The sequence below is a fragment of the Bubalus kerabau genome, chromosome 1, assembly GCF_029407905.1.
Source record: "Bubalus kerabau isolate K-KA32 ecotype Philippines breed swamp buffalo chromosome 1, PCC_UOA_SB_1v2, whole genome shotgun sequence".
Classification (NCBI taxonomy): domain Eukaryota; kingdom Metazoa; phylum Chordata; class Mammalia; order Artiodactyla; family Bovidae; genus Bubalus; species Bubalus kerabau.
The window spans coordinates 271,392,806-271,418,684 of record NC_073624.1 but is presented as its reverse complement, the minus strand read 5'-3'; the positions used below and the strand labels follow the sequence as shown (position 1 = coordinate 271,418,684).

Genomic DNA, 25,879 nt, shown 5'->3' with positions numbered 1-25,879 from the left:
CACAACAGGTAATTCTCTTCTGCTCTGATCTTAGATCCACGCTCTCAGTACATGTGAGTTCTAGGGACTGCCTGATTTCACATTCACACAATATACTCCCTCCAAACACACAACATAAGCCTGACCCATACAGCATCAGCAGACAAAATGCTACCATGGGGACCATACCAAGGACCAACTGAAACCTGTCATCGTCCACCCATAGGAAAACTGAGCTTCACTCACTGTGCTGTTTGTCTATATAATTTTCCATGTAAAAACAAAATGAAGAAAAACGAGAATGACTCATTTCAGAGGTTTCTAATTTGGCAAGATTAAATCACCACAGGTCTAGAATTTTCCTGGCACCAAATGCCACAGACCAGGCTTTGGAAGGAAACAATAGCAGTAAGCTACTTGAGCAGTCCCATAACTCATTTTATCCATTCATGTGGGGTCCAGTTTTCACTTCACTCTAAAATACCACAGAGACCAAATGCCTGTTTTGATTACTCTGACTCCTTAATATGATTTTTGGTAATATAACAATCTCCTTCCTGAAACCTTAATGTTCCCTCTTGTTTACTTGTGAGGCAAACATTAATTGAGTGCTTCTTGTACAGCTGAAACATTGTACAGAGTGCCCTAGGGAATTATAAAGCATAAGACAAACCGCCTGCCTTTGACAATGCCACTACCTAAAAAAAGGAGACAGAACAAAAATAAACACACAAACACAAGTACAGGGTAAAATCCAGGAGACTGCAGGAGAGAGATATGCAAGTTTTAAAGGGGAAGACAGATCAGATTTTAAACAGCGATCACAAAACCCATGTGGGGAACTGAGTAGCTGAAAGGTAGTTCTCCCAAGTCTCTTTTTTAAGTTTCTGTGATGCAGGCTTTCTCTTCTGAACTTACTCAATCTAGTGGGGGGGTCCCCAAGGGGCTTCTGAATACTTCGTCCCATCTTCTTGTGTAATCAGAACTAAGCACTTCACATACTGAAATATTACTTTGTTACAAGCTACTTGATCTGTATTGCCTTTTATATTACAGTGTGGTATATACATAATCTATATCTAAATATGTATATTTTATATCTGTATTATACTTAAATAGAGATTACGGAATATCTGTACATATTTAAGAAGATACCCAGTCTGCTCACACCTAAATGGCACAATGCCATTCAAATGCTGTGTCATAATTAACACACTTTTGCCCGCAGAATAAATGACTGCAGGTCTTTCGAGGGCAGACAGAAATCTGGCAGATGACCTTGCATTTATAGCACCACAGAAGACATAAACAACCATCCCATACGAGTCTCTAATCTAGCAAAACAACTTTTCCCCTCTTTTATTTTCACCTATAAAAATGGAGAAAGATCACTTCAATGACCTCTATTTTGCAGAGAAAGTAAAAGAAGAGGTGAAGCCAACATCCTCTCCATTTCGGAGAGAAAAAGAAAAGACTTCCACATGATAAACGGGGCCCTGGGAATGAACAGCGGCATCCCTGTTCCTCACATATTCAAATATAAATCTCTCACCTCTTAGCTGCAAAGCTCTTTTCTTAACGTGCTTTTTACCCACAGATTTCTTCTGGGAAGAAAAAGCCAAATCTGGACTAACTGTTAAATTCTCTGGTAGAATCAGATTTCTCACCCTTACTCACACACTTAAGCCACTATTTCAGAAACTTTCACTTAAATACTTGATTTTTCTCCATCTACCGTTTTATTCATTCAACTAAAATGTATCCCTAGGCACTGTGCTAAAAACCCCAGATCACTTAAAATGAAGAAAAAGGGAGAACAGACACAGACCCACAAATTAGATTAGAATGCAAACAGTGAGTAAACAGATGACAGATTATAAAACAGTAAACAGAATATGATTCTATTCTCTCTTATCTGCTCACCTATTTGTTAGGATATATACTCAAATGCCAACAGTAATTGACTCTGGTTGATTTTTTTCCTTCTTAGTTTATGTTCAGTTTCTTAATGTCAGGCAGTAAATTTGTATCACATTTCAATTTTTTTAAATGATAACTTTTTCAAAGCTATTTAGTTAATTTTTCACTGATTTTTTTTTTTCAAATAATGGCAATTTTGGCACATAATGCTGCTGCTGCTGCTTCTAAGTCGCTTCAGTCGTGTCCAACTCTGTGCAACCCCATAGACAGCAGCCCACCAGGCTCGCTCGTCCCTGGGATTCTCCACTCCCACTGGAGTGGGTTATCATTTCCTTCTCCAAATGCATGAGAGTGAAAAGTGAACATAACAGTGTAGGTTTAAACTCTTCACATGTGCTTTAAGCATTTTGTTCATCTTAAAAAATGTTAAACACTGCTTTGTTATTTCTTATAAATTTTCAGTCTGCAGAAAATTTATGCTCTAATAGATTGTAGTTTTTTTAAACTGGGATAACTAATTGTCCAAACAGCAGTAAGTTATGGCAACTGAGTATTCAATAAAAAGGATATACTGGAGCAAACCAAATTTCTATTAATACAACAGAGGATAAACGAATTTGGCACAGAGAAAGTGTAGTTGTTTAGTCATGTCTCTTTGCGATCCTATTGACTGTATGTAGCTGCCAGGCTCCTCTGTCCATGGGATTTTCCAGGCAAGACTACTGGAGTGGGTTGTTGTTTCCTTTTCCAGGGGATCTTCCAGACCCAGGGAATCAAACTCAGGCCTCAGGGGACCTGGTAAATAACTGTTCAATAAATGAGTCAGAATAAGATTGTTCACCAGTTTAAGGGTCCTACCCTAAGATATCAGCAGGAACAACCTGAATGTCCAACACAGAATTTTTGCAGCACTGTTTTTTTTTTTTTTTTCTACAAAATGTATGCGTGCTCTAAGATAAACCCAAAGCTACAAAACATAAAGAACATTCACAATCTCAACAGATCAGACTAGATTTAAAACATTTCTATTTGATCCAGAATTAGCAAGACACCTAAAAAAAGGAAAGCCTGTCTGCAAAAAGTTCTAAGTGACGTTATGTTAAGTGAAATAAGCCAGTTACAGAAAGACAAACACTGGATGAGCCTATTTATATCAGGTATGTAGTCAAATTCATAGAAACACAGAGTCAAATGGTGGTTACCCAGGCCAGGGGGAGGAGGAAGTGGGAACTGGTTGAGTGGGTAGAGTTTCGCAAGATAAAAAAGTTTTGGACATCTGTTATATTATGACTACTGAACTTTATACTTGAAAATGGTTAAGATGGTAAACTTTGTGATGTGTGTGTGTGTTTACTACAATTAAAAAGTTGATAAAAATTCTTAAAGTAACATACAATGCCTCACATTTCACCAAATTACCAAGTCAAATGCCTGCTGTTGCTTCTGTTTAGCTTTCAAGCTAAGAATGCATGGTTTTCACGTTTTTTAATTGTTGGAAAAAACTTTAGAGAGTGATATTTTGAGACACGTGAAAACTGTATGAAGTTTAAATGTCAGCGTCCATCTGTAAGGTTTTATGTATTGCCTAAAGCTGCTTTCTTGCTCTTACAACAGGGCTACATAGCTGCTTCAGAGACTGTTTGTGTACATGTGGTCAGCAAAGCTTAAAGTATTTACCCTCCTGGCGCTTCATGGGGAATGTTTTATAATTCCTGATATGGGGTGTGGGAAACTGGGCTCTCTTCTGCACGCTGAGTGTAAATGGCAAGGAAATACAACACAAGCAAGGACTTTGCATCTCCATACCTGTTAACCCAGCAGTGTTAGTTTATCAGAAAGAAATGTAAAACTCACAGAAATTTTTATGTAAAACAAACTGTTGCAGCAAGATGAACCCAGGAAGTCTGATTCCAAGACCCTAAGCTCAGAGCTAAGACTAAGGTGCAGTCTACACTTAAATACTGAACCAAAGAGAATAAAACAGCTTCTCGTGTTTCATCAAGTGACAACCGTTAAAACTGGTATTCCTAAAGTTCTATTATTCTGAACTAACAAATAACACCTTAAAGTGATTACTACCAAGTTATATATTTATTTTAAAAGTTGTTTTTTAGGTTGAACCATATGAAATTACAGATATTCAAAGGTTTACAATATGAGTAATAGGGCTTCCCTGGTGGCTCAGACGGTAAAGAATCTGCCTGTAATGCAGGCAACCTGGGTTGGATCCTTGGGTTGGGAAGACCCCCGGGAGAAGGAAATGGCAGCCCACTCCAGTATTCTTGCCTGAGAAATCCCATGGACAGAGGAGCCTGGTGGGCTACTGTTCATGGGGTCACAAAGAGTCGGACACCACTGAGTGACTAACACTTACCTAATATCATAAAGTGAAAAGTAGGCACAGATCAAACAAAATCCATCCTGAGTATGGATAAGCCCAAAATTGAAAGCTTACTTTCAGCAAAACAGCACATCTGTCGCATAAATTAATGTAATTACTTGAATTTTTATTGATTGTATAGTTCTGTTGGCATTTAATTTGTAAATTTGTTTTCTTTTATAACTTCCTAAGTGCTATAACCTGACATTTATTCTGCATTGGCATCTATGTATGTAACATTATGACAGACACAATTAAGTCAAACTGAGGATGTTTTCCTCGGAAAAGGAACTATTTCCAAAGTTTGAGGACACTGTGTGTATCACGTGAACATCAAAAGCATCCTAGCACACAATTTTGAGGAGAAAAAAGAAAAAACAGATCACAACCCACTTCCACTCTGTCTCACAAATCAGATGTTAATAGCTAACAGCAGAGCACAACCATCAGGCGAGGGGGTGGTAACAGAAAGATCATTCTCACAAGCCGTCACATTCAAAGCAAAGTGGTCATCTCTGAGCCTCGATTTTCTCTTCTGTAAAACTGGGATAATGGTTTACACTGTGGGGTTACAGAATGCATCAGAGGTACTTCAGGGAAAGTACATAACATATAATAAACACACCTGACAGTAACTGAGCAGTTAACCACGTGCCAGACGCGTATGCAATCTGCTGCATGTTTGTATGCAGTTGCATACAGAATGCATGCATTTCTGCTGCCGCTTTCATGCATTTTTAGGCATATAACATTTTATAGACATCACTCAAAGAATAATTAGAGCCACCACACTCTCTGAAATAGGTCCCAGCATATCCCTGGGTTTAACGATGCTAAAGCTGAGGCCTTGGGATGCTCAGTCATCTGCCCAAAGGTCACGTAGCCAGTGAGAGGCCACGCCAAGACCTGCCTGTAACGTTTAACACGAGGAAGCTGTTTGTCTTCTCCACACAAAAGTACCTCAATCAGTGGAAGCAATCATGATGATATCGGTGTCCCTAGTTTATCAAAGACTCGAGTTTTGGGAAAAGTGGTTGCTTATGGAGATGAATGGCTTGGTAATGAATCAGTAGGAAAGAGGGAGAACGAGATAGCGGCCCTCCCCACTGGGAATCAGGCGGTCCCAGCTATAGAACCAGACTGGGACTACAACACAGCTAAAGGAAGATGGGATCAGAGTCATTTTATTAGATGTATTCTTGAAGGACTTAGGCAGGCACGTTCTAAGCCTTTAAACTATGGCAAATTGGCAGACATAGAACAGGAGGAGAAGAAAGCTCCTGGTAAATTCCTAGATAGACTGAGAGAAGGCCTTCGCAGATTCACTGAGATTGATCCTGAAAGTGAAGAGGGAAAAATGATCTTAAAGGCTAGATTTCTCACTCAATCGGCTCCAGATATCCTCTGTAAGCTATTAAAATGGGAGTGGACCAAATCAGTCTTTAGATACTCTGTTACAGCTGGCTCAGACAGTCTATTATGGTAGGGAATATGAGGGAAAGAGAGGCAAAAAAAGACAAAGGAAAAGGCGGAAGCCTTCGCCATGGCTATGAAAAACGTTCTTAAACAGCCTGAGAAAAATGCCCAGAGGTGCCCAGGTGAAATAAAGAGTCGGACACGACTGAGTGACTTCACTTTCACTTTTCACTTTCATGCATTGGAGAAGGAAATGGCACCCCACTCCAGTGTTCTTGCCTGGAGAATCCCAGGGACGGGGGAGCCTGGTGGGCTGCTGTCTGTGGGGTCACACAGAGTTGGACACGACTGAAGCGACTTAGTAGTAGTAGTTTACCAAAATGAGAACACACAAGCGTTGCTTCTCTTAAATCCATCCACAGACCGTCCAGGGCACTGCAGCCTCTGAGGGGTCATCCAGCCACTTGGATCATAAACCTTTCTGGAATGTTAGTTTTTCAACTGGTGTGAAGCTTCTCTCTATAAAATCGGGGGCATACGGTGTACCCTTCTTTTTGAAAGGCTTCAACATTTAGCTGACAGCAGTGTCAACGTCAATGTCCTCTTCTCAGGGTGCTAAACGGCCCCTCCCGAGCCTCTCCTCCTCCGTGTCCCCCATTTGGAAGCTCTAGACTAAGCCACGAGGCATCACGGTGCACATATGCAGCGCTTGTGGGAAGGAGACAGAGACAGCGTCAGCACCAAGTACGCCGCATGGATGAAACCTGCTTGGTACACAGCTGGCGAGCCTAAACCCCAGGAAGGCCATGCTCCAAACAAGGAGCCTGTCTTCTCCTTGTCTTCTGTGCTCCTCCTGCTTGTCTGTGTGAAGTCAGCTCAGTCGTGTCCGACTCTTCGTGACCCCATGGCTGTAGCCCGCAGGCTCCTCTGTCCATGGGATTCCTCAGGCAAGAATACTGGAGTGGGTTGCCCTGCCCTCCTCCAAGGGATCGTCCCGACCCCAGGATCAAACCCGCATCCCTTAACGTCTCCTGCGTTGGTAGGCCGTTTTTTTTTTACCACTAGCACCACCTGGGAAGCCCTTCTCCTGTTCAGAATGGAGCAAAAATGGCAAAGATTTTCAAGTTCATTCCCAACTGGCAAATCGGCTTATTTTCATTTTTCAAATGAGTATTATAATAGAATGATAACATAGATAATTTTCAGAAAAAAATGTTATAAGGTGATAATAGTTCTCAACCACCCTCAAACCTTAAACCCTAGAATCAAGTATACAATGTACCAAAAAATAAATGTTTTACATTGTAACAGGGCCTAACTTTTTTTGGAGAAAATCTAAATAGCCACCAACAGTTTATAACTCCCAAAAAAGTTTAACCAAAGCCCTACAGTTTTGGTGTTTTGTTTGTTTTTTTTTTTTTGGCCCTGCATAGCTGCAACTTTGAAATGTTCCAAAATACTTTATTATATGGCCCTGCTAAAATGTTAGGTTTAAAAACAAATATAAACCCCTTTGAGAACCAATCTAAGCATGACTTCATTGGTAGAAAAAACATGAGAGAGATATTATTAGTGCCATTTTTTCAGAGTCTGTAGAGAGTATTTAGGAAAATTATTAACTACTATTAAGAAGCAGTTAGGTATGAATCAGAGTAGACAATATGAAGAGCAGTAAATGATACAAATAAACGTACTTACAAAACAGAAATAGATTCACAGACACAGAAAACAAATTTAGGATCACCAAAGGGGAAAGGGGAAGGGGGATAAATCAGGAGTTTGGGATTAACACACACACACTAGTATATATAAAACAAACAACAAGGACCCACGGTACAGCACAGGGAGCCACACTCAGTATCTTGTAAAAACCTATAATGGAAAAGTGAAAGTGTTAGTCACGCAGTCCGTGTCCGACTCTTTGCGACCCCATGGACTGCAGCCAGCCAAGCTCTGCTGCTCATGGAACTCTCCAGCCAAGAACACTGGAGTTGCCTTTCCCTTCTCCAGGGGATCTTCCCAACTCGAGGGTGGAACTCAGGTCTCCTGCATGCCAGGCAGATTCTTTCCAGTCTGAGCCCCCAGGGGAGCGCAAGCGCAGGTGGGCTTGCCTCCCTAGTGGAGAAGAATCTGAAAAAGAATCTATCACCGTGCTGTACCCCTGAAACGAACGCAACACTAACCAATGACGGGTGCTGCCCAGCCACTCAGGCAGCCCCGTGGCCTGCACAGCAGTAAGAACAGGTGTGAGAGCAGCCATCCTAACAGGTACGGCAGAAGTAGGGAGGGGCAGCTGTCCAAGTGCTTGCTCTGTGCCAGGATCCAATCTAAGGGCATTACACGGTCATCTCGTCACTTTCCAGGTGACACAGGCCCCTAAGGCAGTCTACAGATTCCCTTGCCCCAGTACTTAATACTACGTGACCTTGGGCAAATTATCTCATTTTCCTTACTTGCAAGTGGAGATAAAAGAAGTTACTTCAAAGGGTTGCTGTGAGAATCGGCCGTTAAAAATACGTGATATGCTTAGAACAGCGTCTGGTCCATAATAAAGACCAAAGGGCCAGTTTACTGTTATTATGATCTGATTTCAGAGATGACGAAATGAGGCACAGAGTGAGTCACTTCTCCAGAGTCACACAGCTGGTAATGCCGCACCCGGGGCTTAAGCCCAAGGCTGACTCTTAAGTCCATATACTTAACCTCTACAAAAAAGCCCCTGTAGCTTTCAAGTATATATATATATATATATATATATATATATACACACACACACACACTTATTTATAAGTATATAAGTAAGGAGATCAGTCCTGAGTGTTCATTGGAAGGACTGATGTGAAGCTGAAACTCCAATACTTTGGCCACCTGATGAGAAGAACTGACTCATTGGAAAAGACCCTGATGCTGGGAAAGATTGAGGTCAGGCGGAGAAGGGGATGACAGAGGATGAGATGGTTGGATGGCATCACCGACTCAATGGACATGAGTTTGAGTGAACTCTGGGAGTTGGTGATGGACAGGGAGGCCTGGCGTGCTGCAGTCCATGGCATCTGAACTGACACGACTGAGCGACTGAACTGAACTGAACTGATGTATATAAATATATGTATATATTTATATTTGTGTCTCAGGAAATGTGTAAGGAGTTCACCAAGTAGGGTAAATGGTCCCAGGAGATGAATGACTGTGCTGGAACCTACCGGCTAAGCACCCCAGGGTCAAAAACTCCACTGGATGCTGAAATTACACAAAACACAGACAGTCCCAGGTGTGGCCTGAAGGTCATGTTTTAGGGAGAAAGAATATACACATAAATATTTTAACTTGGAACAACAGTGGAAGATTGCAAAACCAGAAACAGCAAAAAAAAAAAAAAAAAAAATTGAAACAGTCAGAAACAAGGTTTTTTCCTGACTCCAGGAACAAATATACCTTTTAAAATATCCTGCCCTAACTCTCCCCGCCCCCAGCACCACCATCTACCTCACTCCTCAAGCCATGAAATTTTCTGACACACTCTCTCTTCAACATATTTTTGGTTGATCTTATCACTTCAGTAACTATTTTGACCTTCTGGTATTTATGTTTTCGAGGGAAAACATTTGTCAAAAACATTATTTACTTAAGAACAAGGAAGGGGGCTTCCCTGGTGACTCTGGGGTAAAGAGTTGTCCAGCCAGTGCGGGCGATACGGGTTCGACCCCTGGTCCAGGAGGGTCCCACATGCCTTAGCCCAGGCACCACAAGTACTGAGCCTGTGCTCTAGAGACAGGGGGCCACAGATACTGAGTCCAGGAACCTCAACTACTGCAGCCCGTGTGCCCTAGAACGCCTGCTCCATGACAAGAAAAGCCACTGCGATGAGAAGGCTGTGCCCCGGAGCTAGAGAAAAGCCCACACAGCAAGGAAGACCCAGCACAGCCAAAAATACATAAATAGATGATATTATTTTTAAAAAAAAGAACAAGGAAGAATTAAGATTTGCAGATGATGAAGATTAAGGTAGCAATAAATTTAATCTCCTTTTATTTTGCCCTGTTCATATCCTTTCACCCTTCTGTTGTTTCAGAAAGAAGGTATCCTCTTGCATGTGGAAGAGCAAGATCAAAATATTTTTTTTCTCCTACTTGACACCTACTTGATAATACATCAAGAGGGAATGTATTTCTACAATCCATTGTCTTTATTTTTTTTTACATAAGCAAAATTAACAACTTATGGCTGTCTTTTCCTTTAGTGAAAATGCAACAGTAAGAATGAAGCAAATTAATGGAAATAAAACTATTAAAAACTTTGTATGTCAGATGTTTTTTTAGAACACGGGAGCTGTGTTCTTCCAGTTGACCAAAAAACAGCCACTTTTCTAGGTCAAAGTCAAGTATTCACCAAGGCTCACTGACTTACTATAAGAAGCTTCTGTATCAAACTGTTAGGAAATAAAAAATGGTTAGTTTTAAATTGGTCAGCCAAGTAGTACAGGAAAATCCTACCACACCAGCTTCAGGAACCTTCCTCAATGTTCCTAAGGTAAAGGCTGTCTTACATGCCAGAATAAGAAAGCCTATGAAGATTAACATGTTCACCAAATAAAATGTAACACCGTAATGTCAAATCCTGTGAAACTCTACTAGGGCGCGCTTAAGGATCCTCCAACATCAACAGATTCACAAGGCATCAAACTGTCCCATGCACTATCAAAAAATAACAACACAGCAACAACAAAATAAACTGATGAAAAAAAAACACCAATGATATTTTTTAAGTCTAAGAGAGGAATGAGTTTTATTAACAAGGCTGGAGCACCCAATAAGAGAAAAACAGCAGACTCTTCTGGGTGTTTAGCAGAGAAGGGATCAGTTTGGCATAGGACCACATGTGGCCTTCCAGAAAGTCAGAGAAGCAGGCTGGGCCAAAAAACAAAAAAAACATCAATAGAAGCAGTAAAATTTGCCACACAAAAAAGTTCACATAAAGATGATATGAATACACACACGGACCACCTAGTTTTTTATTCACATCAGTACAACAACCGATGTACTATCATAATTCAGAAGAAAGGTTATTGGGTTCTTTTGTTCCTTCTCTTGGCGGGCCCTCTGTGCTCTAAGTTATACCAATTTGAAATGAACAGGACTTGCAGTACTCTAAAATAAGCATTTCACACCTAGTTTTTTTACCAAGTGTTTATTTTGCGCCATGTCATACAGGAAACTCGCTCTAACATACCTAATGCAGCTGCTCTGTGAGTCATTCCAGTAATACAGAGCTAGTTCAGCAAGTCTGTGGCTTCCCTTTCTCATGTGTGTATTGAATCAGGTCAATATGAATTGAATCGTAGCCCTAAAAAGATGTTCAAGTCTTAACTCCTAGTACCTGTGAATGTGACCTTATTTGGAAACAGGGTCTATGCAGGTGATCAGGCTACTATTAGGTCACAAGAGTGGGCTATCATCCAATGACTGTGTCCTTAATAAACACAGGAAACACAGTGTGATACAGAAGAAAGGCCAGGTGAAGACAAAGGGAGAATTCTATCGACAAGCCAAGGGACGCCTGGAGCTACCAAAACTTCAGAGAGAAGAAGGTGGAGGGGCTCTCCCTCACAGTCCTAGAGGAAAGCAGCCCGCCAATACACTGATCTCAGAGCCTCTGGAAGTCTGAGACAGTCAATTCCTGAGGTTTAAGCCATTAGCTTGTAGGGTTTTGTTGGAGCAGCCCCAGGAGATGAACACACAAGCCATGGACTGAGTTGTCCCCAGCTTGCAGGGTGTGGCTGGGTGCTCCCAGAACCCTTGCAGCACACACGATTCCACCCTGCTGCGAACTGATGTGAAAAACCTGGAGACGAGGGTAGGAAATACATCCTTCTCTTAAAGAGGTCCTGCATTTGTTTAAAACACATTTTCCATGTTTTACTTCCCTTCCTCCGTACAACCACGCTGGGGAAGAAATAGGTGAGCAGACAAGGAAACTAAACCTCGGCCACCTGAATGTTCTGGCCAGTGTTACATGAACACCAGGGCAGAGCTGCTGTTCACATCAATTTTTCTCTAGTAGGGAAGAACATAATCCTAAATATTTTCATTTGGAACAACGGTGGCACTTAGAAATGGTGCCTTTTCAAGTGACCCCAGGAAGAAAAAGAATGACTTCACACAGACTGAGTAGGCTGAGGACCTCCGTGACCCAGGCCAGGTGGAGCAGATCAGAATAAACTGGTAGAAAAGGTAACACATCACTTGTGAACTTGGCCTTGAAGGAAGAGATGGAAAGAGACTAATAGGAAAGAGGTACCGTGGGGGTTGCAAAGAGTCAGACATGACTGAGCGACTAAGCCCATGGTGCATGGGTCTCCCTGATGGATCAGCTGGTAAAGAACCTGCCCGCAATGCAGGAGACCTGAGTTCCATCCCTGGGTTGGGAAGATCCCCTGGAGGACGGCATGGACACCCACTCCAGTATTCTTTCCTGGAGAATCCCATGCACAGAAGAGCCTGGTGGGCTACAGTCCATAGGGTCGCAAACAGTTGGACATGACTGAGAAACTAAGCACAGCACAGCACCATGGTGGATACATGAAACACCAAGGAAAAAACAGTAAAGTAAATGGATGGTCTCAACGAACACGAGGAAGGCCTTCAACTGACTGATTGAGATGTCCAGAGAGAGCTGAAATGGGCTTAACGTAAGAGACAGGCTCTTCCACTGAGCTCATAGAAGGGTCGCCATAGAGAGAATGGACACGCAGACATCACTATCAGGTTTTAGCAAGGTGTGAAGAAGGAAGCTGCCCCAGGAGCAGTATTAAATTCAGGTGAGTGGCCAAGCAACTTGGAGTTGTGCAGTTTTGAAAAGCTGGTTATGATCGAAGAGAATGTAATGAATCTATTTAGACGCTCTACATTTCAAGCACTGGCAAGGCATCCTCGACATCTTTCTCTCTGCCTGTATTTCTACACACCCTGGCCTCCTTGGGAATCTCTGGAGGAGAGGGGTTCCCATGCCAACCTCAGGACCTCGTGCTTGCTCTTCCCTCTGTTTGGAAGAGGGTTTGTGCATTGTGAGTTCTCCCATTTCATGTGGGTCTTAGTTCAGACGCCACATCTTCAAAGAGGTCCTTCTTGACTATCCTATATGAGGGGCCCTACTCTGTCACTCTCAAGTTCCTTACACAGCTTCACTTTTCATTACAGGACTTATCTGAAATTATATATATAATAATGTGTATATATATATATTTATTTATGAAAAAGCAGAGACATTACTTTTCCAACAAAGGTCCGTACAGTCAAGGCTATTATTTTTCCAGTGGTCATGTATGGATGTGAGAGTTGGACTGTGAAGAAAGCTGAGCACTGAAGAATTGATGCTTTTGAACTGTGGTGTTGGAGAAGAGTCTTGAGAGTCCCTTGGATTGCAAGGAGATCCAACTAGTCCATTCTAAAGGAGATCAGTCCTGGGTGTTCATTGGAAGGACTGATGTGAAGCTGAAACTCCAATACTTTGGCCACCTGATGCGAAGAACTGACTTACTGGAAAAGACCCTGATGCTGGGAGGGATTGGGGGCAGGAGGAGAAGGGGATGACAGAGGATGAGATGGTTGGACGTCACCGACTCGATGGATGTGAGTTTGGGTGAACTCCGGGAGTTGGTGATGGACAGGGAGGCCTGGCGTGCTGAATTCCATGGGGTTGCAAAGAGTCAGACATGACTGAGTGACTGAACTGAACTGAATATTTATATATTTATTATATTTAATTTATATTTATTATATTATTGTTTCTATTTATTTATATATTTTTAGATTTACTGATTAGCCACCATGCCCATTAATATGCAAACTCCATGAGTACAGGGATCTTGTGTATCTTGGTCATAGTTATCGTCCCAAAGCTTGGCATAAAGTTTAAAACTCACTAAATATTTGTTGAATGAATAAAAGAAAATCCCATCTTATTCCCAAGTATAATTGATATTATCCCCTGAAACACTTCTAATCCATTGTCACTGCCACCTCCCCGTACATACAGCAGGCTTAGCACCTCTTGTCAATCCATTTGGATTACTGCAGAAGCCACCCACCACTCCCCACCGCCACCCTGGGCCCCCCTCCAACTCACTCCCCCACAGATGACCCTACCAAAACAAAAATCTCATGGGGTCAGCAACTCCTGTTTCAATACTCTCCATGGTCCTTGGGATAAAGACCAAACTCTTAACTGGCCCCAGCCTGAGTATCCAGCCTCACCTCACTCCATTCTCCCCTGAATTCTAAGTCCTCAGTTCCTTGATTCTAGTCTACTCCCTTCTGTTTCGGGGTCTCCACACTAACTTCCCTCTGCTGTGTGCAACACTCTTTTCCCCACTTTTTCTCACGTTCTCCTACTCATGGTTCTGTTATCATGCAAACATCACTTCCTTGGGTTCCTGTTATACAAAACGCACAAAACTTACCGCTCTATTCAGAGCATTTACCTCTGTTTGTAATCACACAATTATTAATTGCTTTCTTTTTAAAAAGTTAATGACTGTCTTCATCTTGGACTCTACACTCCACGACAGCCACAGATCATGAATGGTTTGCTCCCTCTCAGTTCTCTAGGTCAAGAGTAGCCCTGGGAACATGGCTGGCACAGAATAAGTGATGTTGAATAAGTGATGTATGCATGTGTGCCAAATCGTTTCAGTTGTGTCCGACTCTTTACAACCCTATGGACTGTAGCCCCACCGGGCTCCTCTGTCCATGGGATTCTCCAGGCAAGAACACTGGAGTGTGTTGCCATGCCCTCCTCTGGGGGATCTTCCCATCCCTGGGATGGAACCTGTGTCTCCTGTGGTTCCTGTATCGCAGGCAGGTTCTTAACCGCTGAGCTACCGGGGAAGCCTACCCTACCAGGAACAAAAAGCTAGAAGTTAATATTGAATACACAGATGTAAAAACTTTCCACAAACACTTAACGAAAGCTGAAGACAAAGGAATTAGTGGGAAACTCTAACAGGATGACAAGCTGCTATTAAAATAGAAGGAGACAGGGAAAGTCCAGGGCAATGCAAACTTTGAAGTGGGGCTGATTGCAGACTAGAAAAGAATGGGACCAACACACTCTGTTTTATTAAGTAACTGGAACGAGTTCAAACAATTTGCTAAAACTACATAGTTATGACTTAGGTAGTAGCAGTAACTAGGTGAAAGGTTACATTTACATATCCTATTAACAGACTCCTTGACTCATTAGTCTCTCTGGAGACATTTATCTCTGCAAAGAAACCCTTTAGACTCTCCTCCTCGGCATTTTCCCTTATAAAAATTCTCCCCAAAGTCCTTAGTCCCCTGGAAAATGTTTTAAAGACATTTCACTGTGGTCGATTAGGCATGCAATAATAGCTAAGTTGGGCTCCAAAATCACTGCAGATGGTGACTGCAGCCATGAAGTTAAAAGACGCTTACTCCTTGGAAGGAAAGTTAGGACCGACCTAGACAGCATATTGAAAAGCAGAGACATCACTTTGCCAACAAAGGTTCGTCTAGTCAAGGCTATGGTTCTTCCTGTGGTCATGTATGGATGTGAGGGTTGGACTGTGAAGAAAGCTGAGCACCGAAGAATTGATGCTTTCGAACTGTGGTGTTGGAGAAGACTCTTGAGAGTCCCTTGGACTGCAAGGAGATCCAACCAGTCCATTCTAAAGGAGATCAGCCCTGGGTGTTCTTTGGAAGGAATGATGCTAAAGCTGAAACTCTAGTACTTTGGCCACCTCATGCGAAGAGTTGACTCATTGGAAAAGACTCTGATGCTGGGAGGGATTGGGGGCAGGAGGAGAAGGGGACAACAGAGGATGAGATGGCTGGATGGCATACTGACTCGATGGACGTGAGTCTGAGTGAACTCCAGGAGTTGGTGATGGACAGGGAGGCCTGGTGTGTTGCGATTCATGGGGTCGCAAAGAGTCAGACACGACTGAGCAACTGAACTGAACTGAACTGAATAGCTAAGTCAGGCAACTTGGCCATGGAGGAAATGGTTTATAATAGAATGAACCTACTTTGCTCCTGATTAAAATTATTGGTGTGCAACTTGACAAAATGCACACCCTCAAAAGTTCTGAGCATGACAGGAAGTCACAGGTTAAAAGATGAAGCCGAATATGTGACCTCAGGGTTACTGTTATAATCACCTAACGTCAGAACCCAGATCCCTCTAAATTCTCTGGGGGCAACAAAGAGCTGATAACTTTATTTTGATTTCCTTATTTCAGGCCAATTTTAAAATAAGATGTTAACAGTGACGTGGGTAAAAGGAATCTGGTATCATTTCCTTTCACATGAATCCATCAGTGACTCATGCAATAAACAGCATGTTTCCTGGTTTGTTTCGCTACTGGAGCCAGTTTTCCAAAGATGATTTACCACACCCGGCCTGAGAAGGGACAGCATGAAACTGGTGAAATTCTGATCTTCAGAAATACAACAGACAACAATGATTTCTAATGCCACACTGTCTCTGTAAAGAGAAGGGAGGCACGAGTCAATGCAAGCCTGAAGCTCAGGTTAGGAACCATGGCAAACAAGCCAGAAAGAGAAAAAGGAAAGCATACTGAAGACTGATGTGGCCATATTTTGGGGGGCAGAGGAGGGGAGAATGTGGCCGGGGGAGTCACCAACCTTTTCCACTCCTACCAAAATAAAATATTTTTAACTCACAATTTAAAAAAAAAATTAGCAAAGTAGCATTAAAACACTAAATGGAGTAAAACCTCCCTAACTGAAACCTTTATGAAGGGACTCTACATTAGTACAAACCCTGATAGCAGCTGACCTTGACTCTCCCAGAAGTTACTGCAACTGGAGAAGGATTATCTGTGGAAATTATTAGGGCAAGCAAGAGGTAAATGTATAACTCATGTAAGTTTTCTTTAAGCACTATAGAAGCCTCCTGCTACTGCTGCTAAGTCGCTTCAGTCATGTCCGACTCTGTGCAACCCCATAGACGGCAGCCCACCAGGCTCCCCCGTCCTTGGGATTCTCCAGGCAAGAACACTGGAGTGGGTTGCCATTTCCTTCTCCAGTGCATGAAAGGGAAGAGTGAAAGTGAAGTCGCTCAGTTGTGTCCGACTCTTCGCGACCCCATGGACTGCATCCCACCAGGCTCCTCCATCCATGGGATTTTCCAGGCAAGAGTACCGGAGTAGGGAGCCATCGCATTCTCCAATTACATGCAAATGATCATCTTTCTACTTCAAAATTAACATTTCCTCTTTATGAAAGCTTTCTTCAAAAGAGTTCTACAAGGGGGCATCCTTAGCAGGTTCTGGGTCATGAATATAAGCACTCAATAAGATCAATCTTTAAAACAGTCTAAAACTTCGATTTTTTAAAAAAAACATGAATTAGTCTTCATATAAGTGAAATTTGACTGTGCTACAAATAACGACCACCGTGAAGCAAATTTCTTCCAGCACAGGTACGTGAAATTCACAATATCTGAAGTTTTTGAAAAGTCATTTCTACCCATAGAAATAGCAGATGGTAGCCTGATTCTTCCATAAGGGTCTCCACCTGTACTCTTTAGAATTCCTACCCGTCTCTTGTTTTGCTTACGTTGTAACCGAAGCGCCAGCAGTCAATGGCACCCTCAATACGGGTCAAAATGTGTCCCCTGTGGCTGCTGCAGCTGTTGGCTAGACTGATAGAATTACAGAAGGACAGGAAGAAAGTTGTGCTGTCTCTTCCCAGCGCTTGTGGTCCATACCCTCCTCAACACGAGCTGCCTGCATCTGATAGGGGCGCGGATCTGCTGCTTTTCTTCGGTCCTGGAGTTCTCCCCGACCTCCGCTGTGTCATTTAAGGCTGTGATTTACACTTCTGTGTTTTTGTGGGTTGGGTTTTTTTTTTTTTTGAGTCCAGTTTCTTCTTTTCCTGAGGCCGTCCTCATAAACTCCCTGAACAGGAGCCACGTGGAAATCTCCCTGTCCCCCCATCCTTTCCTTGCATGCAGGTGGCACAGCTGGGTGACAGCAGGCGCTGTCTGGGTGCTGCTGGACCAGCTGGGTTCCGGAACCTCACTGCCAACGTGCCACTCTTGTCCTTGCCGGTTAGGCACGGCTGGGAGGTGGAGCTGAAGGCAGCGTTCAGAGGCTCCAGCTCCTTTCAGCCCAGACCTCTAGCTCACGGTCACGTGTGATTTTGAGGAATGCCACCTGTATGGAGAACTCAAATAGCCACATGGCCCCAGTCTGCCCAGCCTCCAAGCTGACACGGCAGACAATTCTCTACGTTTTTTCCCCAGCAGGTTCGAACTAAATACTGTATTAATTATTCACGTGGAAATATTTCCTTTGTACAAAGGAACCTCTATGAATCTAACACCATCTAACAGGCATCATTTGTATGCTGCCATAGTCAACAGCGTCGGCCTCTACTCATCCAAGAACACAAAAAGTCTGAAGCTTTAAGCCAGCGACATCCAACAGACCTTTCTGCAACGATGGAAATGTTCTATTATCTGCTCTGCCCGCTACAGTAGCCACTCGCCACTGTGGCTATTAAGCATTTGCCATGTGGCTAGAGTGACTGAGGAAGTAACATTTTTTCATTTTAATTAATCGAAACAAGTCTAAACAATGTGGCCGTGGCTAAGCTCCATGGCTAGTACTAACAAATAAGCGTGCCACGGTTTCATGGATGCTGGCACAAGGAATGAGATGACTAGATCAGAGACAAAGGATTACATTACTCAAAAAAAAAAAAAAAAAAAAAACCCAGTAGCAGGAGTATTAGCATAGTTATGCCAGTTCTATGAAACCCAATTCCCACAGTATGATGGGCAGAGGGCAGGCAATACCTATCTACCCAATGATTTGCACTAGAGAGGGGGTTCCTGAGCTTACAGTATACCAAATCTTTTATAACGCACAGTAAACCGACCTATGCTATGCTCCATAGACAAAGACTACTTCTGTTTTCCATAGCTATATGCTGTACCAAAGCCCCTGAAAAGATAGTCTGGAATGAAAACAGCACCTCTGCTCACGAGATGTGTGGACACCTGAGGGACTAAGGGAGAGCTATTTCCCAACAGTGGAAGTTCAAACACATCTCTGCAATCTACCCATCTCTCTCCAATCCTGCTTGAGTATCTGCTTCTAGACGGATTTTTTTTTTTAATATATATATTTTATTTTATTTTTTAACTTACAATATTGTATTGGTTTTGCCATATATCAACATGAATCTGCCACAGGTATACACATGTTCCCCAACCTGAACCCTCCTTCCTCCTCCCTCCCCGTACCATCCCTCTGGGTTGTCCCAGTGCACCAGCCCCAAGACGGATTTCTTAATAGCACCACTGTGACAGCTTTAGAAACAGTTATCACTACAGCCTCTTCCCAGGCATTTTTCCATACAGTAGCTAGAATAGGGGTTTCCTAGGTGGCACAGTGGTAAAAAAGAATCTGCCTGCCAATGCAGAAGACACAAGAGACGTGGGTTCGATCCCTCGGTCAGGAAAATCCCCTGGAGTAGGAAATGACAACCCACTCATCTTCTTGCCTAGGAAATCCCATGGACGGGCTATCGTCCATAGGGTCGCAGAGAGTCAGACCTGAATGAGTGATGGAACACGCGCACGCGCACACACGCAGAAAACAGCCAGAATGCACCTCGTAAACACAAACCTCATCAGCGCTCTTGGTCCAGCCTTCGGGGTCATCCACCGCGCTCGGGATTAAGCCAGCCCTCCTCAGCCAGCGCCACGAGGCCCTGAAGGAAGCAGGTCTGCCCCTACCTACGGGCTCTTCCATCGCCTCTTCTAAGATGCTTTCCTTTAGCCGCACTAAACTTCTCTCATTCCCTAAAAGGCAGGCCATACAGGGGTGGCCCCGGGTTGAATACCAACTACAAAATGCGTGTTTTGGCCCCCACGATAAGTTTTAAAAACATTTCGGCCATTTCACATTTATGAAATATGAATATTAAGCTCCTCTTTAAAAATCAGGGCGTCTGGCAACAGTTGGCTGCGTCCCAACCTGACAACGCTGGGCTGCAGTTGAGTTTCTACTGATCCCTTTAGACGAAGCCTGGGTTCTTTGGCTGCCACGCCGCTCCAGCTCTCCCTTCTTTACGCTTTTACATTATCTACCGGACTTCCGTTCCAAGCATCGGGCTCTGTTCGCCTTGGTCTGGGACACTCTTCAATCCTCCAACTTCTTCAGTCGCGGACTATCACTCACTCTCCAGGTAGTAGTACGCTCACGGGAAGTCTTCCTGGACCACCACCAACCCCAGTTAGGATCAGGCGGTCCACTGTATGACACCCATCCACTGAGGCCTCCACTATCATCCTGTCTGCCGTCTGTGGGTCTCTGCATTACTCCACACACCAATAACACAAGACTGTGATTTTCTGTTTACAAGTCTGTACCCTGCCCCAGACTTTTAGGTCCTCAGAGAGTGACACTAACTGGCTTGTATCCCATTGCATGCCAGTGCCTACGAAGGCCCAACGCATAGTAGGATCTCAATAAACCCTTGTTAAATAAATTAATAAAGCCATTGGGAATGGCTAATTCAAAATACTGAAGGTGGCGATGTATTCATATTTTTATGCACTTATTTATTTTAAAACTTTGGACCTCTGAATTGTCATTCTCCTCCCCCCAGAAAACTGAAATAACTACCTGCGTAATAGGGATGAAACAAGTAACAGGCAATGTGCTAATAAGCACTTCACATTGATTAGTTCATTTAATCCTTACAGTAGCCCTTTGAGCTAAGTACTTCCTTTATTACTATCTGGCAGATGAGGAAATTAATAACTTAGGAGATTAAGTAACTGACCCAGGGTTACAAGACTAGTAAATGCCTGGCGGGACTCAAACCCAGGCCCATCAAAACCCCAAAGCCAAAATTCTTAACCATACACAATTTATAAATGCGAGATTTTTGATGCGCCCTGGATGATAAGAGACCACGTGTGGTAAGGACAAACCAGAGAACTATTTTCAGGCTGTTGAAAGTATAGTTCTACTCCTGGCATTAGCTGTTCAACCTTGGCTAAGAAGAAGCTCTTATTCTCTACATCAGCACAGTAAACTGTAGAGATAAGATGATGCCAACTTCTCTCTTGGAGGTGGGAGGAGAAGGGGATGACAGAGGATGAGATGGTAGGATGGCATCACGGACTCAATGCACATGAGTTTGGGTGAACTCCGGGAGTTGGTGATGGACAGGGAGGCCTGGCATGCTGTGGTCCATGGGGTTGCAAAGAGTTGGACACGACTAAGCAACTGAACTGAACTGAACTCTCAGGAGCCTTGAGAGCACAGGCCACCAACTACCAACATAATGCAGACAGCCCTTCTCTTTGGCTATTTGTACGTGCTTTTCATAATCAGCTTTTACTAGCTGAAAGAGTTAAAAGGCAAGAGAAAGTTCTTACATGCACAAGAAGCTTTCTGGCTTTATGACCATTACACCAAATCACACAGATCCAGGGCAGTGACATAATCTTGAACCTCAGGTCACAAATAGGAAAATAAAGGTACTGAGCAATAAGGCCAAGCGTAAAGTTAACTTCGTATTCCTCAGGCTGCCCAGAAACCCTCCTTGCCTCCCTGTATGAGCTGAGCCCAAGCTCTCAAAGCCGAGCGGTGGTGGTGGCTTAGTCGCTCATTCGTGTCGGACTCTTTGTGACCCTATGGACTGTAGCCTGCCAGGCTCCTCTGTCCATAGGACTCTCCAGGCAAGAATACTGGAGTGGGTTGCCATTTCCTTCTCCACTCAAAGCCAAGTACTTGTAGGTCATGTCTATGAAATTCTACACATGTCCTGCAGATGGATGAATTCTTCCAAGGAGCAGGAAAAGAATCAGAAATGTCACCAAGTCACACCAAATACAACGTGATGGTCTATCTGGTTTTTCCAAGTGGAATTCCTGCCCCTTTTTTGCACCAAGTCAAACCTTTTTAAAATGGTTTCTTTAAAAATGTCTCACTAAGAATCTTGCAACCTTTTTTTTTTTTTTCCCGAATCTTGTAACTTTTTAAGCCAAATTCTAGAACCAATCCAGGGCCCACCAGGCCACAAAGTGTTCAAGTTTCAACTTATTTCAATCTCTATATGTTTTTCCTAGGCATTATAATTTCTTTTCTCAGGGACTTGAGAAAAAATTGTATATGGACATCATAGATTCACTAACTGACTAAAGTTAGAACTGAAATTTCTACAGTTTTTAATGGGCTTCCCCTGTGGCTCAGTTGGTAAAGAATCTGCCAGCAATGTGGGAGACCTGGGTTCGATACCTGGGTTGGGAAGAGCTCCTGGAGAAGAGAAAGGCTTTTTAAGAGTTTTTAACAGTTATTACTACGTACACATATATGGATGCTTTTCTGAACTTTCATTCTAAAAATACAGATTTTATTTCCGAGGATGGCTCCCATTTGATGATGTAGAGGCACTTGAAATTTTATTTCAGAAAACACTGGCTTAACTTTATTGTTTCCAATCTATTGAGTATACTCACCAAAAAGTGGTCTTAAAGGGCCTTCAGTAATGTATTCTTGACTACACTGCCATATGTAGTTATTAGAATATATGATATTTACATAAAATATGAAATAAAAGTATTAGTATTTAAGTTAGATTGAAAGTTTCTCTAGGGCAAGAAATATATTCTATCAGTTAGTTCAGTCACTAGTTGTGTCCGACTCTTTGCAACCCCATGGACTGCAGCACGCCAGGCCTCCCTGTCCATTACCAAATCTCACAGTTTATTCAGACTCATGTCCACTGAGTCGGTGATGCCATCCAACCATCTCATTCTCTGTCATCCCCTTCTCCTCCCGCCTTTGATCCTTCCCAGCATCAAGGTCTTTTCCAATGAATCAGTTCTTCGAATCAGGTGGCCAAAGTACTGGAGTTTCAGCTACAGCATCAGTCCTTCCAATGAATATTCAGAACTGATTTCCTTTAGGATGGACTGGTTGGATCTCCCTGCTGTCCAAGGGACTCTCAAGAGTCTTCTCCAACACCACAGTTCAAAAGCATCAATTCTTTGGCGCTCAGCTTTCTTTATGGGCCAACTCTCATATCCATACATGACTACTGGAAAAATCATAGCTTTGACTACAGGGACTTTTGTTGGCAAAGCAATGTCTCTGCTTTTTAATATGCTGTCTAGGTTAGTCATAACTTTCCTTCCAAGGAGTAAGCGTCTTTTAATTTCATGGCTGCAATCACCATCTGCAGTGATTTTGAAGCCCCCCAAAATAAAGTCTGACACTGTTTCCACTGTTTCCCCATCTATTTGCCATGAAGTGATGGGATCGGATGCCAGGATCTTAATTTTCTGAATGTTGAGCTTTAAGCCAACTTTTTCACTCTCTTCTTCCACTTCCATCAAGAGGCTCTTTAGTTCTTCACTTTCTGCCATAAGGGTGGTATCATCTGTGTATCCGAGGTTATTGATATTTCTCCCAGCAATCTTGATTCCAGCTTGTGCTTCATCCAGCCCAGCATTTTGCATGATGTACTCTGCATATAAGTTAAATAAGGAGGGTGACGATATACAGCCTTGACGTACTCCATTCCCGATTTGGAACCAGTCTGTTGTTCCATGTCCAGTTCTAACTTTTGATTCTTGACCTGCATACAGATTTCTCAGGAGGAAGGTCAGGTGGTCTGATATTCCCATCTCTTTAAGAATTTTCCACAGTTTGTTGTCATCCACACAATCAAGGCTTTGGCATGGCTATACTTAAAAGCACACAGCACAATGCACTGCACAATATAGGAACTCATGAAATGCCTATTAAATCAGGATTCATGAACAACGGGCCATAGCTATTGAACCTCCAGTCTAAAGCTGACTTCTTAGGCCTTTTAACTGCTTTCTTCATAAATAAGAATGGTGCTAACAATGCTTCTTGTGCCTATGATTTTAAACGGAAAATTTACAAATGATAGTGCACATGTAGGTTGTCTGAGCTAAAATCTGAACTTACTTTACTAAAATAAGTCTACTTCCTGAACTGTTAAAATGAAAAGCAAATTTAAATTTGCACCTAAGATGGAAAAAAAGAGGTTTTAAAGACTGTCAAGCACCCTAAGCCAGCACAGAACTTACTTCCAAAGACGTGTGCCAATAACAACCTTCTGTTATTTGAAATCCTATGACCACAGAGGAAATATGTAAGATCCATAGCTCTGCACCTTTGGGTGAGGAAGAGATGATTTCAATTCGGAACACTAAATATCAGACCCAGATACACGAGTTTTTACCCAGAGCAGTCAGGGACATATAATCAATCTTGTCTCAGCTGAAGGACCTGAACTCAGATAACTGGAACACAGGACATTCAGAAGACCAGAGACCGTGGCTCAAAATCAAGTAACACACCTAGATCATCCAACTGGATCCTCACACCGACCCTCAGCAGTGGACAAAGCGGACCCACGTTTTACAAACGAGAACACAGGATGTCCAGAAAAGGTCGCGTCCCAAGGCCACCTTGATGGGAAGGAGACTTAGAAGCAGGCTTCATTGCCTAGTTTCCAATACTTTCCATCCCGCCTCTGCAATCACCCTTCGCGGGCGTGTTATCCTCTCCGGCTGGCAGAAAACGGGCAGGAAGGCGTGGGGAGCTGGGCAAGGACGAGAGACCAGAGCGCGGGGAATTTCCACCGCTTCCCGGCTCTCGCCCACACCCGGGCACCTCGGGCAGCCACTGGGCTGAGCCCCGCGCTTCCACACGAAGCCAGTCCGGGGCGAGGGACGGGTGGAGGGGGAGTGGCGATCCGGGAACCGGGGAGCCTTTCTCACCGGCAGGGAGAGCTCTCCAAGTTGGGGGGGGGGGGGGTCGCAGGGGCTGCGAGGCGCGCTCGGTCCCCGAGACCCTCCCCAGGCGCGGTGCCAGGTACCCCCCTCGACCCCCGAGCAGCCCGGGTGGAAACCCACGCCCGCGCGCGGGGGCAGCCGAGACAGCGGGCTCCGGGCGCCCGCGGGCATCCGCGCAACTTCCTGGGCCCCCTCCCACGCCCCCACCCGCGCCCGCGCCCCGCGCGCCCGTCGGCGGCCGCGGCACCCACCTGCGCGGCGGCGGGCGCAGCCCGGGACGGAAGCGCGAGCGGCGGGCGGAGTTCGTCGCGAGGCTCCGGCTCCCGGGGCGGGGACAGGCCGAACGCGCGGCTGCGGCGGGGGCGGCGGGGGCTCCCAGTGACTCCGCCCGCCGCGCGCACTCCGCTCCGGGGAGCGGCTCCCGGGCCCGCCCCGCGCCTGTCCTCCCGCGCGCAGGGGATTGCGGAACGCGGTCCCCGCGCAGTCGCGCGCCGCGTCCCTGGGGTCTCCCCGCGGGGGCCTCCTTCCCGGGGTTTCGCACTTACGCGCGGCCCGGAGGCGGCGGCCACTCGGGGCTCCCGCCCGGGGCAGGGAGAGGGGTCAAGGCCGCGACCGAGAGGCTCCGGAGGCCCGAGGAGCCGCCAGGCGAGGTGGCCGGGCCGGCTGCCCGGAGCGAGGCCGCGGAAAATGTCCGACTGGCTCCTTTCGCCCGGCTCCGGGCTGGGACGACTGTTCCCGAAAGAGTTCAGGACCCCCCCGCCCTCCTCCTCCCGCCCCGGGTTAGGGACTCTCGCCAAGAAAGTGCGCGGAACCGGCGAACCGGGGCCACCGGGTGGACCCTGCGGGAAAAGTGCAGTCTCCTTTCCCGTGCACGTGCCTGGCCACCTGGTTCGCGCTGTCCCTCCCCGCACCCCTGGCCTTAGCGGGGAGCCCTTGCCCAGCGTGGCTTCCTACTTCTGTCCATCCTTTTTTTTTTTTTTTTCTTCCCCAAAACTCTTTTCATCCCGCACGACGCCCAGCGCGCACTCTATGACCATGTTCGCCCCTAAACTGCAGACTCGGTACCCAGGAATCAACCCCTTTCCCCCCACCCCACCCTCCACCAAAGCAGGACAAAACTGGGCGCCAGGGATCTGGAATGTTCCAGTCGGAAGGGTTTATATCCAAGTAACCTCGTGAAAAGTCGGACACGACTGAGCGACTTCCCTTTCACTTTTCACTTTCATGCATTGGAGAAGGAAATGGCAACCCACTCCAGTGTTCTTGCCTGGAGAATCCCAGGGATGGGGGAGCCTGGTGGGCTGCCATCTATGGGGCCGCACAGAGTCGGACACGACTGAAGCGACT

General features: G+C 44.6%; 1 protein-coding gene across 8 annotated transcripts in view; it reads right to left on the bottom strand.

The window, feature by feature from the left end:
* Positions 1–25,248, bottom strand: part of PAM (peptidylglycine alpha-amidating monooxygenase) — a 314,671-nt gene extending 289,423 nt beyond the window's left edge. For 7 of the 8 annotated variants that reach the window (XM_055565617.1, XM_055565573.1, XM_055565591.1 and 4 more), the window contains exon 1: positions 24,784–24,891. The gene's annotated coding sequence lies outside the window, so the exon portion shown is untranslated. Of the gene's footprint in view, positions 1–24,783; positions 24,892–25,077 lie in introns of those variants that run through there. The other variant, XM_055565583.1, reaches the window with a different exon arrangement.
* Positions 25,249–25,879: the final 631 nt, after the last annotated feature.